The following is a 12,696-nucleotide window of genomic DNA, read 5'->3' as shown; positions in this document are numbered from 1 at the left end:
TCCTTTGTGCCCCCTGCACCCCCATGGGCATTTGGCGATGCCCCTTGCCAGTTTCACGCTGGACCCATGCTGCATGGGTGCCACCATGACACCTGTGGCCAGCTGACAGTATGGGCCAATCGCACTGTCTGCTGGTCTGAACTCTGACCTGTACACCTGGATCAGAATCAAGGTGTACACTGACACTTCCTGGCTCTGATTGCTGCTGCGGCTTGCAGCCAATCACAGGCAGGCAGTGGGGATATGAGTCAGGGTTTTGGCCCAACCTCCCTGCCTTGAACAATTGCTCTAATCTGTTCCCTGAGTTCTACTCCTGTGCCAGAGAAGTTCCCAAGGCTCCAGGCTATCCAGTGTTACCAGCGATACCATCTCCAAGTGTCCTGCTGCTGCTACTACTAACCTGGTTACCTTCCATCGACCAGAGACTCCTGCTTATTTCCATCCCTGCGGTTGAGTGAGCAAGCTATCCCCAGCAGAGGACACCGCTGTCCCTGGCTAGCTATTCATCACTAGCTTCCAGGCTAGACACCCATTGGCTTCTAGGCCGAACTGCTATTACCATCATTGACTTTCTCCATCTCAGTCCTGATCTGTCCACAGTCACCGTCAACATCCAGGTTGACTCTCAGCTACTGTGTCCTCCAAGCAACTACTACCATCTGTGTCCTGCCCGTCGACATTCCGGGTGACCATCAGTTGCTGTGCTACCTAAGACCTGTCGCACTACAGTTCCACATTCGACATCCCAGGTCAACTATTCACTGACTTGCTTACCAGAGACCTTAACAACTGTGTTCTGGACATCGACATCAACACTTCCGGCTCCCAGGCCGTCGACTAACGACTCCCAAGTCATCAACTCCCGCAGCTCGCAGGCTGCTCACTGTCATCACCAGCTCCCAAGCCTCCTCAAGACATACCCTCAGCCTCCAGTGTCCTCGGTGCTAGCCAGCTTCCAGAGGACCAGGGCAGGGGGCCGTGACCTGCTTGTCAGACGCAGCTAAGTCCAAAGCTCTTTGCTGGGCTCCCTGGTGAATACCGCTGGCAAGTTAGACTCCGCGCCACTGCTTCTGGCCTCCGCCAACCCTCTGGTCTTGCTGTGCCCTGGTTACCCTGTATATGTCATATATCAAACCTCCTGCCTTCTACTTCCCAGTGCCATCCACTGGTCCTCCACGGTCACAGCTGGGAACACAAGAAACCCCGGCGCTGACAGTCTCATCCTGCACAAGAACTTTTTACACTGTTGCCATCTGGAGTCTAAGGACTAGAACTAGTAGAACCAGGAATAGTTTCTTACCTAGAGCTGTCTCAATGTGGAATTCTAGATTTTGTTAATTTTAATAGTTCTTTTTTTATTATTTATTGTAAAATATTACTATATTTTTAAATTCTGTGTCTTAATTGGAAGCAAAACTTAATTTTGTTCCCCTGTACTTGTGCTTGGGCAATGACAATAAAGTGAATATAAGCTAATCTATAGGCTTCTATGAGGTATTAAGAAAGACTGAAGCTACTGTGTAGCTATATGGGCGCTGACAAGGGGTGGTCTGTAAAGCAGCTACCAATGGGACTGAGTGAGTCCCAAAATAAACAGAGGAAAAACAGAGAAAAAGGTAGCGCTATAACCAATGAGGATTTTGGAAAAGAAAATTACATTTATTGGTACACATACATGTTAAATTTCATTCAAAATTAAGAATTAAAAACAAAGCTCACTGCCCGCCAGGCCACTTGTAGGGATATGTTTTTCGAGGGGGAAACAAAGAGGGGGATCCGCTCCTATTGATGCCGCCAGATGGTAAAGCAAGGGACCAGTTGGTAAAACAGGGGTTAACAAACTTCCCTTATCCAAGGAATGTTTAGATTAGGTATAGTTACCGGTACAGTCCTTTTGGTAGGTTCCTCAGGGAAATCTTTACATCCTTTTTGGATAGCGTGTTCGCTGTATCATCCCTTATTGCTGGAACATGAGGAAAAGACCAATTGTGGCACTGTACATGTATTATCCGGTCCACTGGTGGAGGCGGCTGGTTGGATCCCAAAAGATAAAGTGCAAATGTGTGAAGTGGCAGTTGGGGGCAAGAGGGTGTGGCAGCTCCTGACGCGTTTCGCTGTCACTCAGGGACAGCTTTTTCTTTTTCAAAGGTATATCCCCCTCTTTGTTTCCCCCTCGAAAAACATATTGCTACAAGTGGCCTGGCGGGCAGTGAGCTTTGTTTTTAATTCTTAATTTTTAATGAAATTTAACATGTATGTGTACCAATAAATTTAATTTTCTTTTCCAAAATCCTCATTGGTTATAGCGCTACCTTTTTCTCTGTTTTTTTCTATGGGGTATTGCCAGGTTTTGCTGGTGATACCCCCCATTGCGGTAACCTGTCTATTGGGTTTTAGTTGATACCAAAACGAGGTAAAAACCCCAGGTTTTTAGCCCATTTTTTGTTTAGTACATCCACACCCCCTAATAACGTAATTGAAGACTTTTTGGTAAGTGGGAGGTATATCCCTGCTCAAGATATTGGTGCTCTTAATTGTCACAATATTGTCACAAGAACAACAATACTTGAGTCAGCCCATATGGGGCAAAGAGTATACCCGCAAACCAATGTCAACTTTGTTGATAAAGTTCATTGAACCCTAGAGTATATATTAAATATGCATTGAGGTTGCTGTCCCTAGCAATCTAAAAAGTTCTATAGTACAACACAAGATGGAAAGGGTCTGTGTTTTTGAGGGTGCACTATATTGTAAATTTTTCTAATGTAACTTATTATGGTATTTAGTAATATAATATATTAATATTAATATATAAATTGATAAATAAATTAAAATTTACATTTCTAAAAATGTACAATACAGTGCCCCCTCGAAAACACAGTCTCTTTCCCTTTTGTGTTGTACCATTGAACAATAATACTTGCAACATATAATTCCACAATTTGAAATGCATCATGCTGGAAGCAAAGTAATAGCTTATGCTACCAGATTCAGGGCTTCCGTGTGTACTGCGCATGTATGGCCAAGAATGCATTATTGGAGGCCAAAGGAGAGGTTTAGTCAAATTTCAATTATTTGTTATTTTCATTATTACTTGTAAAGTATATTTAATATGGTGTAATATATATATACATTCTGGGTGAAATTTAATAGGATGAGAGATTCAGAAAGTGAGAGATTTGGTAAGAAATATCCGGGGGGTATTTTAAGTGGCAATCATTTACACTGCAAAACCAGATCGATTTTAAAGTATAAATGATTGCCACATTAAAAAAAATCTGGAGATTTCTTACCAAATTTCTCACTTTCTGAATCTCTCATCCCATTATTTCTCGTACAAATCTATTGAAACCCTTTGCTGCAGACGAATATTTACATACACTGTGGAAGCTATTGTCAGATGATTACCAGAAAGTGACTGATAAAATACACCGAAAAATACTTTTTAAAAAAGTTTTAAAAAAATGTATTCTCAGTTTATATGGTAGGTTTTCTACTTTAAAACAATTCCTGAACTTTGTAAGCCTTTAAATTGAGATGGAAGAAGTAAGCAAATAAAATCTATTAGTATTTCTAAAAAAAAAATGTTATTTAAATGTTCAAGCAAGAGCAAGAAAATATTAATTTGTAGCAGTTATAATGGTGCCTGTTATAATGGTGCCTGTTATAATGGTGCCCACACATGGTGGTGTGCTAGGTGCAATTGAAACCATACAATTTGTGCTATACAATTTGGACTGTACATTGGGTGTGATTGGATCAACATTCTATATAAATTACACCCGATTTTTGACTACAATACAATAGTCCATTACAGGGTACATGTGATCTAATACCTGCCTGCACATACTTGCACTGTATCGAAAGACAAAATAAACACGGTGCCATTTTAACTACAGTAGATGCAATTTGAACTAAAAATTCAAATCGCTCACGATAATAACACCATGTGTGGGCAATTTAGGAGAAATTAGATTTTACTTCACTTTCTAAAGTGATTTACTTCACTTTCTAATAGAAAAACATTGAACAATTGCCTCAGTGCAGGGGTGAGAAAGCCTTAAGTGGCAAATTCGCTAATTTTTACATTTATTTTTCTTTTTTTTTTAGTATGCCTCATTTGGTACTATAAAATACATAATTATTTCAGCAGTACAGTATCCATATTGGAATCCACAATACTGAATTTCTGCAACAAGCCTTTTGCAACTTACTGAAAAAAAAAATATTTTTTACCTCACTTAGGCCCTTATTCTGATTGACGCGTACTTTACCGCATACTTTCGGATCGCGTCTTTACGGCGTCTGCGCATGCGTGGAGAACGCAACGCGCATGTGCCACGCCTTGACTCCGTACCTGTTCGGCCAAATCCCGTACAAAACTGTTCCCCGCAATCAGTCGGGAAATATGGGCGTATTATGGGCGTCATGCGGAATGACACATGGGCGTAGTTTCAAAGTGGGCAAAACGGGGCGGAAACATGGGCGGACACGGGGGAGTACACTTATGTTGGGGGGCGTACATTCGGATACCACTCCGAATGCACGCGATCAAAAAGGGAAGAAATGTGCGGTGTCCACAAGTGTACTATTGCTTTGCGGACACCACTCGTTCATGCGGTAGGCGAACGTACGCCTAATGACTACAAGCATTAACACCTGAACCCAATAGAATCGACTCCTTTACTCATTACTCACTAATAGGACGCTTGTCAGTGCTTTAATTGAAACCATTGCTGCTTCAAGGAAACCGTACTAATCCCCCACATATGCTGTACTTGTCACACACTTTAAAACTGCTAACAATGGACATGACTGAATATTAATACTAGCAATACACATGTGTATTCGACATGTACTCATGAAACCACACATTTTTGGTAAAGTAAACAAATTTATTTCTATACATGTCACAGTCAATGCCACTGTGATGCAATGACCAAAAAATAAAAAATCCCAAACAAAAACAACATGGCAGGAATGTACAAAAATAAATAAGAATACAAAACAAATATAATTGCACACAGATGGACTCCAGCACCTCCTATGTGCCACTGCACATGCAGCCAGTGGGAAATGAGGAGGCTGCTGGCCCTTCGACAGCAGGCCAACCTGCACCTGACCATTCTACAGCAGGGCAACCTACACCTGGCCCTTCTGCAGCAGGCCAACCTGCAGCTGGCTCATATGCACCATCAGCAGAATCATTTGGAACACAACCGGGGACTTCACAAGATAGTACCATGGCCATCACTTCAAGTACAGCTGACAGTAATGGCAGGCAAAAGAGGGCAACAGGGGCACCAAAAAGGACATATGAAGCAAGGGCTCATCTGGTTACCCTCAGCACGTGATTGGACAGAAGAAGCTGACACACACAGCACAATGGAAGATTTGGGACCACATAACGGTGGAGATTAATGCAGCCACAAGTTCATTTGCGACCACGTTTGGCCTTGGGAGGCTCCTTGGCCTGTGCAGCAGCTCTTCTGGCACGGGCAGATGCTGGGGCAGGTGGAGCAGATGATGTTGAGGGGTTGGCTGGTCTACCCCTCCTGCCAGCAGGGAGTGTTGCCGGTGGTAATGCACCAGAAACGGATGACATTAGGACCCTGTTGCTGGTAACCAGCTCCACCATAAGCTCATTATGGTGGAGGAGGAGATCATTTTGGCGGGTGGCTTGCTCGGCCAGCACCTGAGCACTTGCAGCCATGGCCTGATGTGACTCAGCCATGGCCTGCATGCTCGCAGCGATGGCCTGCTGGGTGCTGACCAAGCTCGCCAGGATCTCCTCGGTCCTATGCATCCGTTCTGATGCCAACTCTCCCTGCTGGTTGATGTCCCCAAGCATGTTGGCCAAGGCGGCCAAATCTGCTTGGTCCGATGGCTGCTGCTGCACAGGCCTACTCCTGGGGCCAGGTGGCACGGACTCCTCCACCTCCTGAGCAGAGTCGGCACCAAGCGGTGGGTTGTCTGTGGAAAAAGATAAACAAAATTAGGACACATTCTAAGATAATTACTTGCACAAGTTTATGGCATGACCAATATTTACCTTCAATAAAAGACGCAAACACTTCAGCTGGGGCCTCGCTATCCATCGTGCTCACCCCCCTGATCTCCTCAACTGATATACAGCTCTCGGCCATCAACTCCAGGGGGGTGAGCTCTAGCCCTGATGGCATGGGCCCGGCCCCAGATGTCTGGCTGTATTCCCACCGCTTGGTCATCTTCCTCTTCAGGTTGGTTTTGAAGTCCTGCCACCTGCAATGTAAGTTGACATATTAATACATGTCACTCCAGATGTTAGCTGTTGCAGCCATTGCTCTGTGCTACATATTACGACATGTGATTAATGTCCAATAGATAATATTACATGCAACTATGATATCAACCGTTACAATACACATTCACAATCACCCTACTCTAACTCTCAACGAAATAACATGTCAATAATGTCTTTTAATCGTAACAACCTCACGGGCCATTTGCAAAATCCATCTAAGCATCAATTAAATCATTACTTGGCTATTACTGGGCACATGTATCACAAAACAACTTGCCTCTTCTTCACATGGTCCGTCTCACGAACTTGTGGCGCTACTTCATTAATCTCTGCCGTTATCTGTTCCCAAATCTTCCATCTGCGTGTGTGTGTCAGCTTCTCCGATGGACACTCAATCCAATCACGTGCTCGGGGAACCAGGATGGCAAGCTCCTGTGCTTCATATGCCTTATTTTTTTTTGGTGGTTCCTCTGTTGCCCTGGCTCTCCCCTTGCCACGTCCATGGCCACGCCCCCTGTCACGTGTCGCTACACTTGAAGTGCTGGCCATGGTACTACCTTGTGAAGTCCCCGGTTGTGTTCCAAACAATTCTGCTGATGGTGCATATGAGCCAGCTGCAGGTTGGCCTGCTGCAGAAGGGCCAGGTGCAGGTTGCCCTGCTGTAGAATGGTCAGGTGCAGGTTGCCCTGCTGTAGAAGGGCCAGCAGCCTCCTCATTACCCACTGGCCGCATGTGCAGTGGCACATAGGTGGTGCTGGAGTCCATCTGGTCAAATAGTTGCTGCAGGTCTGGGTCCACCTCTGGTTGTGATCCAGACATGTTAGCAACAACATTGTCACCTTCTAATACACCTTTATATACTGTTTGTGTATCCTGTTTGGCGGACATCAGCGGCAGCTGCGTTCCGTGCGTGAGCGTACGTCGCTGTTTTTTCGCGCCGCATACGGTTGCGGAAATTCCATTGTGTAAAACCTGGCGAAACTTCGACATGAAATACTGGTCACCAATGCTAACATTGCATAGAATCTTCTGATACACCTGTGACTATTGCACAATACACATGCTATTTGCTAGCATGACATGACATTTGATTCATGACTACTGTGGTATTGTGGAGTTTGTTTGCAAGCTAAAAGTAGCCCAATCCCTTAGATAATCCAGGCCACAAGTCATGCAATACTCATCTCTACTGTTATAGACCACACATGTGAGAGGCCTATAAATAGTGACTGGCTGCTAGAATCATTTGTCTCCAGATCTGGACTTGTCAGGGTCTAAGGTAAGCTCTTCCATGCTCCTTGTAGATATGATATCCATTAACAATGTAAGTGTATGAATGTATGCACCATTGCCTCACTGCCTACAGATTGTTGGGCCAGCAAAGTGCGTGTCGCATTATTGCAACATGTCACATGTTCACTATTTCACTCACAGGTCTTAAACCTGTGTGGGTTCATCTATTGCAGGACAACATGTCCCAGCAATAGATGAAATGTCTCATAGTACATGATGTCGGCAAAAAATGCTGACACCTTTATCTGTGTGTTTAGGACGGTGTGTATTGAGTTCATATTATTGTTACATCATTATAGAGTCAAATGGATCTGCGGGATTTCACGGGGCGGCCATCTATTGTACGTATTGAAGCATACAAATCTATTTGTAGTCGGATATGGCCATTATGTGCATAGGTGCATCAGTATTTATGTTAATTTCTTTATAGGTTGCTGAAGCAATGATGCGCTACATGGAGAGGAGGCTAAGGGCACTTGCGGCTCTCCCCACTCGTCGCCCAAGGAGGCCAGGACGTGCTAGAATCTATCGCACACGGGTGACTCTGTTTGCTATGCCCGATGATGAGGTACTTACTAGGTACCGGTTACCGCCACATGTAATTCTGGATCTACTCTCGTTAATTGAGAGTGATCTGGAACCTCTACACGGGATCACGACAGCAATTCCGCCTCACACACAGCTGCTGGCGGTGTTGCATTTCTGCGCCTCAGGATCATTCCAACAAGTAGTGGCAGTACTTGCTGGAATATCTCAGCCGGCCTTCTGCCGAATCCTGAGGCGTGTGACGTCGGCCATGTTCAGGCGCAAGGGGCACTTCATGGCCATGACATTTGCCACCGAGACCCTGCGCAGAAGCCAGCAGGCCTTCCATCAAATTGCTGGCTTCCCTAATGTGATAGGGGCTGTGGATGGCACCCATGTACCATTTGTGCCTCCATCTCGAAGTGAGAAGATATATAGGAACCGCAAATTGTTCCACTCACTGAACGTGATGGTGGTATGTGGCCCATCCATGGAGATTCTCGCCTTCAACTCGAAGTTTCCCGGAAGTGCCCATGACTCTCATGTCATCCGACAAACCGGGATATGGCAAAGACTACAAGAGCTGGAAGGCCGTGATGCGTGGGTTCTGGGTGACTCCGGTTACCCATGTACGCCCTGGCTACTTACGCCGTACAGCTACCCAGCACCGGGCCCACAGGAGGCATTCAATCGGGCGCATGTTGCCACCAGGCAAGTGGTGGAGCGCTCAATTGGCCTTTTAAAGGGTCGATTTAGAGTGCTCCACCGCACTGGTGGTGACTTACAATATGCGCCTCAAATGGTGTCGAGGATCGTGGGCCTGTGTATATTTTTCCACAACATTGCTGTGCGGCGTGAGATACCCTTTGATGAGTGGGAGGTACCATCTGAGCCGCAAGATCCGCCCATGCGCCCATCCCGCGCCCCTGAATGCCGGAGGGGATACCAGCTGCGGGACTCTGTGGCGCAAAGATACTTCAGGTACATGTTATCGAGTTGACAGAACACACCAATTTTAGTAAAAATCACCCCTTCAAATAAGTACAGTGTGTTAGTTGTCAGTGTTACAAAACGAAAATTAGCCAACCTGCCCTCCTAATGGCAAAGAAATAGGAGATATTTATCATATGTGCTTAGTTTTGGGGGAAGTTCAATATAGGTGCTCATTATTATACCTTGTACAAGGGATCTTATGTGTTTGTTATATCTTCATTATTGTAGTTGATACTATCCCTGATGACTGGTGAGTACATTGATTTATTCTCTAATGTGTTGGGGATTTTTTCCTGTGTTGATGTATGATTTGTTTGCAGATATATATATATATATCTATATATATGATATTTGAATTTATTAACATGTTTCAACATTTCAAGGAGCAGGCAGCCAGGCAGCCAGGCACCCAGGCAGGCAGGCAGGCAGGCAGGGCTGGTGTATAATGCTGGTCTCAGGATACCTGCAAGTATGTGTATGTGTCTTTTAAACATAAATGTACGCATACACATAGATGCATAGAGTAAGTAATGCTAACTACAGCTATGCGTTGCTAAGCTATAGCACGCGTTGCTTGGCGGAGCGAGGCGTCATTGGATTTGCTAAGTGCATACACACTGTGTTTTATATATATCAGATTTGTTCATTGCCATACATCAGCACTACTGTTTTGAAGGCATGCGAATTTGTCACCATTTGTGTTGGCGCAGAGACGCTGTTCATGTAAAGATGAACAATAAAGTTATTAACACAAATAACTGTGATAAACCAATGCCACCACCTGATTGGTTGATAGATGCCATTGTTAACATGGCGGAGACACGAAGGGCAGACCCCTTTTCACCTGCGGAGCTGAGGGTTCTGGTCTCCGTCATGGAGACAAGGCTGGGCCGTGCGGGGCCCTTTATCAGTAACCGCCATAAGCGGAGGGCCTATGCTGCGGCAGGGCGCCGTATTTACGCCCGCACTCGGGTGCGGAGGTCCATCGGGCAGCTCGAGAGGCGGTGGTCGGACCTCCGCAGGCGCCAGCCCCAGCTGCTACAGCAAATCAGGGGCGAAATTGCTGATTGTGAGTATTTTAGCTATGAAATTTCGCACTTACAACATAGCATATATAAACAATAAAATGTGTCTCATGATAAGTGGGTGTCCATGGGTTTAAAAGTCCATAGACTGTTATGTGTGCTTCTTCCTGGTTAACATGCAGTCATGTGGCTTTTATATGTAATGACATAGCATTGAGGATTCTGATGCATACAATGTGCCAGATCTAATATGTGTTACACATTGATAAATGCCAGGGTTGTAATGTTTGAACAAATTACTAACAATCACATAATAATTTAAATGTCACATTTTGGAGCCCATTAACAGTAAGGAGCTACTTTCCTGCATCGTTTGCCATCATTATCACCCTTCCATGTATGTCTTGTTATGGATTAATACATGTGCCCCAATGACCCGACATTGACCATGATTTTTTTTTCTACCACACAGCACGAGCCCGAGCCCGACAGGCACGTGAAGAGGCCGAGCCAGCCCTGGCCCAGGAGGAGGCCCAAGACCCTGAGGAGGAGGTGGCGGCAAGGGTGGAGGAGGAGGAAGTGGAGGAGGAGGAAATGTTGGAGGAGCAAGTGGAGGAGATGGTGGAGGAGATGGTGGAGGAGGTGGTGGAGGAGGAGGAGGTGCCTGAGGAGGTGGTGGTGGAGGAGGTGGAAGAGGAGTTGGTGGCAGAGGAGGAGGTGTTGGTGGCGGAGGAGGAGGTGGAGGAGGAGGTGGTGGAGGAGGAGGTGGTGGTGGTGGAGGAGGTGGTTGTGGCGGAGGAGGTGGACGAGGTCATGGTGGCGGAGGAGCTGGCGGAGGAGGGGGCTGAGGAGGCCACGGTTGCCCCAGAGGTGTCCGATTCCGAGGGGGAGGAGGCATGTCAGGCCCCGGAGTCACATCTGATCGGTATGTTTACATAATGCATCATTCATGAAGTAGTTGTACTGGTATTTGTTATGTAGCACTGGTGATGATAAATGTTGTTAGAATACTATTAATACAGACCCCAAAGTGGGTAGCTACAGATACAGGTACGGGTTAGATGGGGTGTCCAAGGCATCCCTTTCATCCAGGACACCTCTGAATTACACAGGTTTGTGGGATGGCTTGGAGCTCCATTTTGACTGCCACATAACCGTTGTAGATAAACAGGATCCTGGAGTAAAGGGATGAGTGGATCATTTGTGGATTAAATTCACCTGCTGCAAGCGTTGATTATGACCCATCAAATAGTGGAATCTATATTGTTGGTGAATGTTATTTCTAAACTATAGGATGTATGCTATAAATGGAGTATGGGCCGGCCTACCTTGGAATGGAGTCACAAGTTGCCAGTGTCCCAGGAGCCTCCTCTACCTAAACACCCCCTGTAGTTCAGATTGTTTTTTTGCCGTCACAGAATTGTAGGTTGGTTTAGACAGAATTATGATTTGGAGGATGTGTACTGTGCATTCCTGACATTTGCATAACTCCCATGGCACGAACCATCACTGAACTTAGACTGAGGAGATTGTGACAAGTTCTTATTGACGGAGGCCATGACATGCTTGTCATTGGTTAGTCATGGGTGGGTTGTGACTGAGAAGAAACACTATGACTGTTATGTCTTCTGCAGAGTAAAGGGTAGAGGGACAAAAACACAGTATGTAGTAAATAAGTGTGTATGTATGTAGATATGTATGTGTCATATCTATTTATCTATGTGTGTCTCTATCTCTCTACATAGATATATATATATACACATGTCACCTAGCATTTGTGCAATTTATGTAGCAGTATGTGAAATGTATGCATGAATATCATGACTAATTTTTGCCCCTTTGACATGCCCACAGATGACACCACACCGGCAGATGAGGGAGTTATTGGGGCCCTCCTGCGGGCGGAGCACCATTTGAGGCTCTTACTAGCAGATCTGCAGGACCTTCGCGATCTCCTGATATAATTTATAATTTTATATTTTGTGATTGACATGTTAATTTTGGTTTATAATAAATGTTTTATGCAAGTTCACAGTTGTTGGTTTTCTTTGCACATTAAACAGTATATGTGTAGATTGTTTATAATCTTTTACACAGGGTCTAATAGAAACCATTGCACTTCAATTGCTGTAAGGGTTAATGTGTGCAATGCATGTGTTAGGCATGCTTGTAAGGATATATTGGCATCTAATTGATTCCAATTCCAAATAAGAAGTTTTTTATGAGGATAGGTAATTGAATAAGTGGGTCATGTGATGTATTGCAGAAGATACATAATAGTGGGTTGTTTGGCGTAAATACTCCGCTTACGTGCGGTAGCACCGCTTGGCTCCCGTTCGGATGCGGTATTCCCGAGCATACTCTGTAATACTCTGTAATACCGTGCAGAATCTGAGTGTTTCTCCCGCACACGCATGGTTTGTATGTCGTCCGTAAACACGCCCTGTTCTTAAAGAGTGAGTCCGTCCGAATGCGGAGGACCCGTGGGCGTTTCTACGGACGATGGCCGCACGCGGCAGAACACCGTGGCGTGCGGACCGCTCCGTAAGAATGCGGGAATATCCGCACCGATCAGAA

At 45.3% G+C, this 12,696-nt stretch overlaps 1 long non-coding RNA gene across 1 annotated transcript in view; it reads right to left on the bottom strand.

The window, feature by feature from the left end:
* Positions 1–446: 446 nt before the first annotated feature.
* Positions 447–12,696, bottom strand: part of LOC146072320 (uncharacterized) — a 153,394-nt gene continuing 141,144 nt past the window's right edge. Inside the window, exon 3 of the long non-coding RNA XR_014473054.1 lies at positions 447–708. This is a non-coding gene — a long non-coding RNA (uncharacterized LOC146072320). The remainder of the gene's footprint in view (positions 709–12,696) is intronic.

Source organism: Crinia signifera, chromosome 4 (genome assembly GCF_055691185.1).
Source record: "Crinia signifera chromosome 4, ASM5569118v1, whole genome shotgun sequence".
Lineage (NCBI taxonomy): Eukaryota > Metazoa > Chordata > Amphibia > Anura > Myobatrachidae > Crinia > Crinia signifera.
The sequence above is the reverse complement of the archived record's forward strand: the minus strand, read 5'-3'. Positions and strand labels throughout refer to the sequence as shown.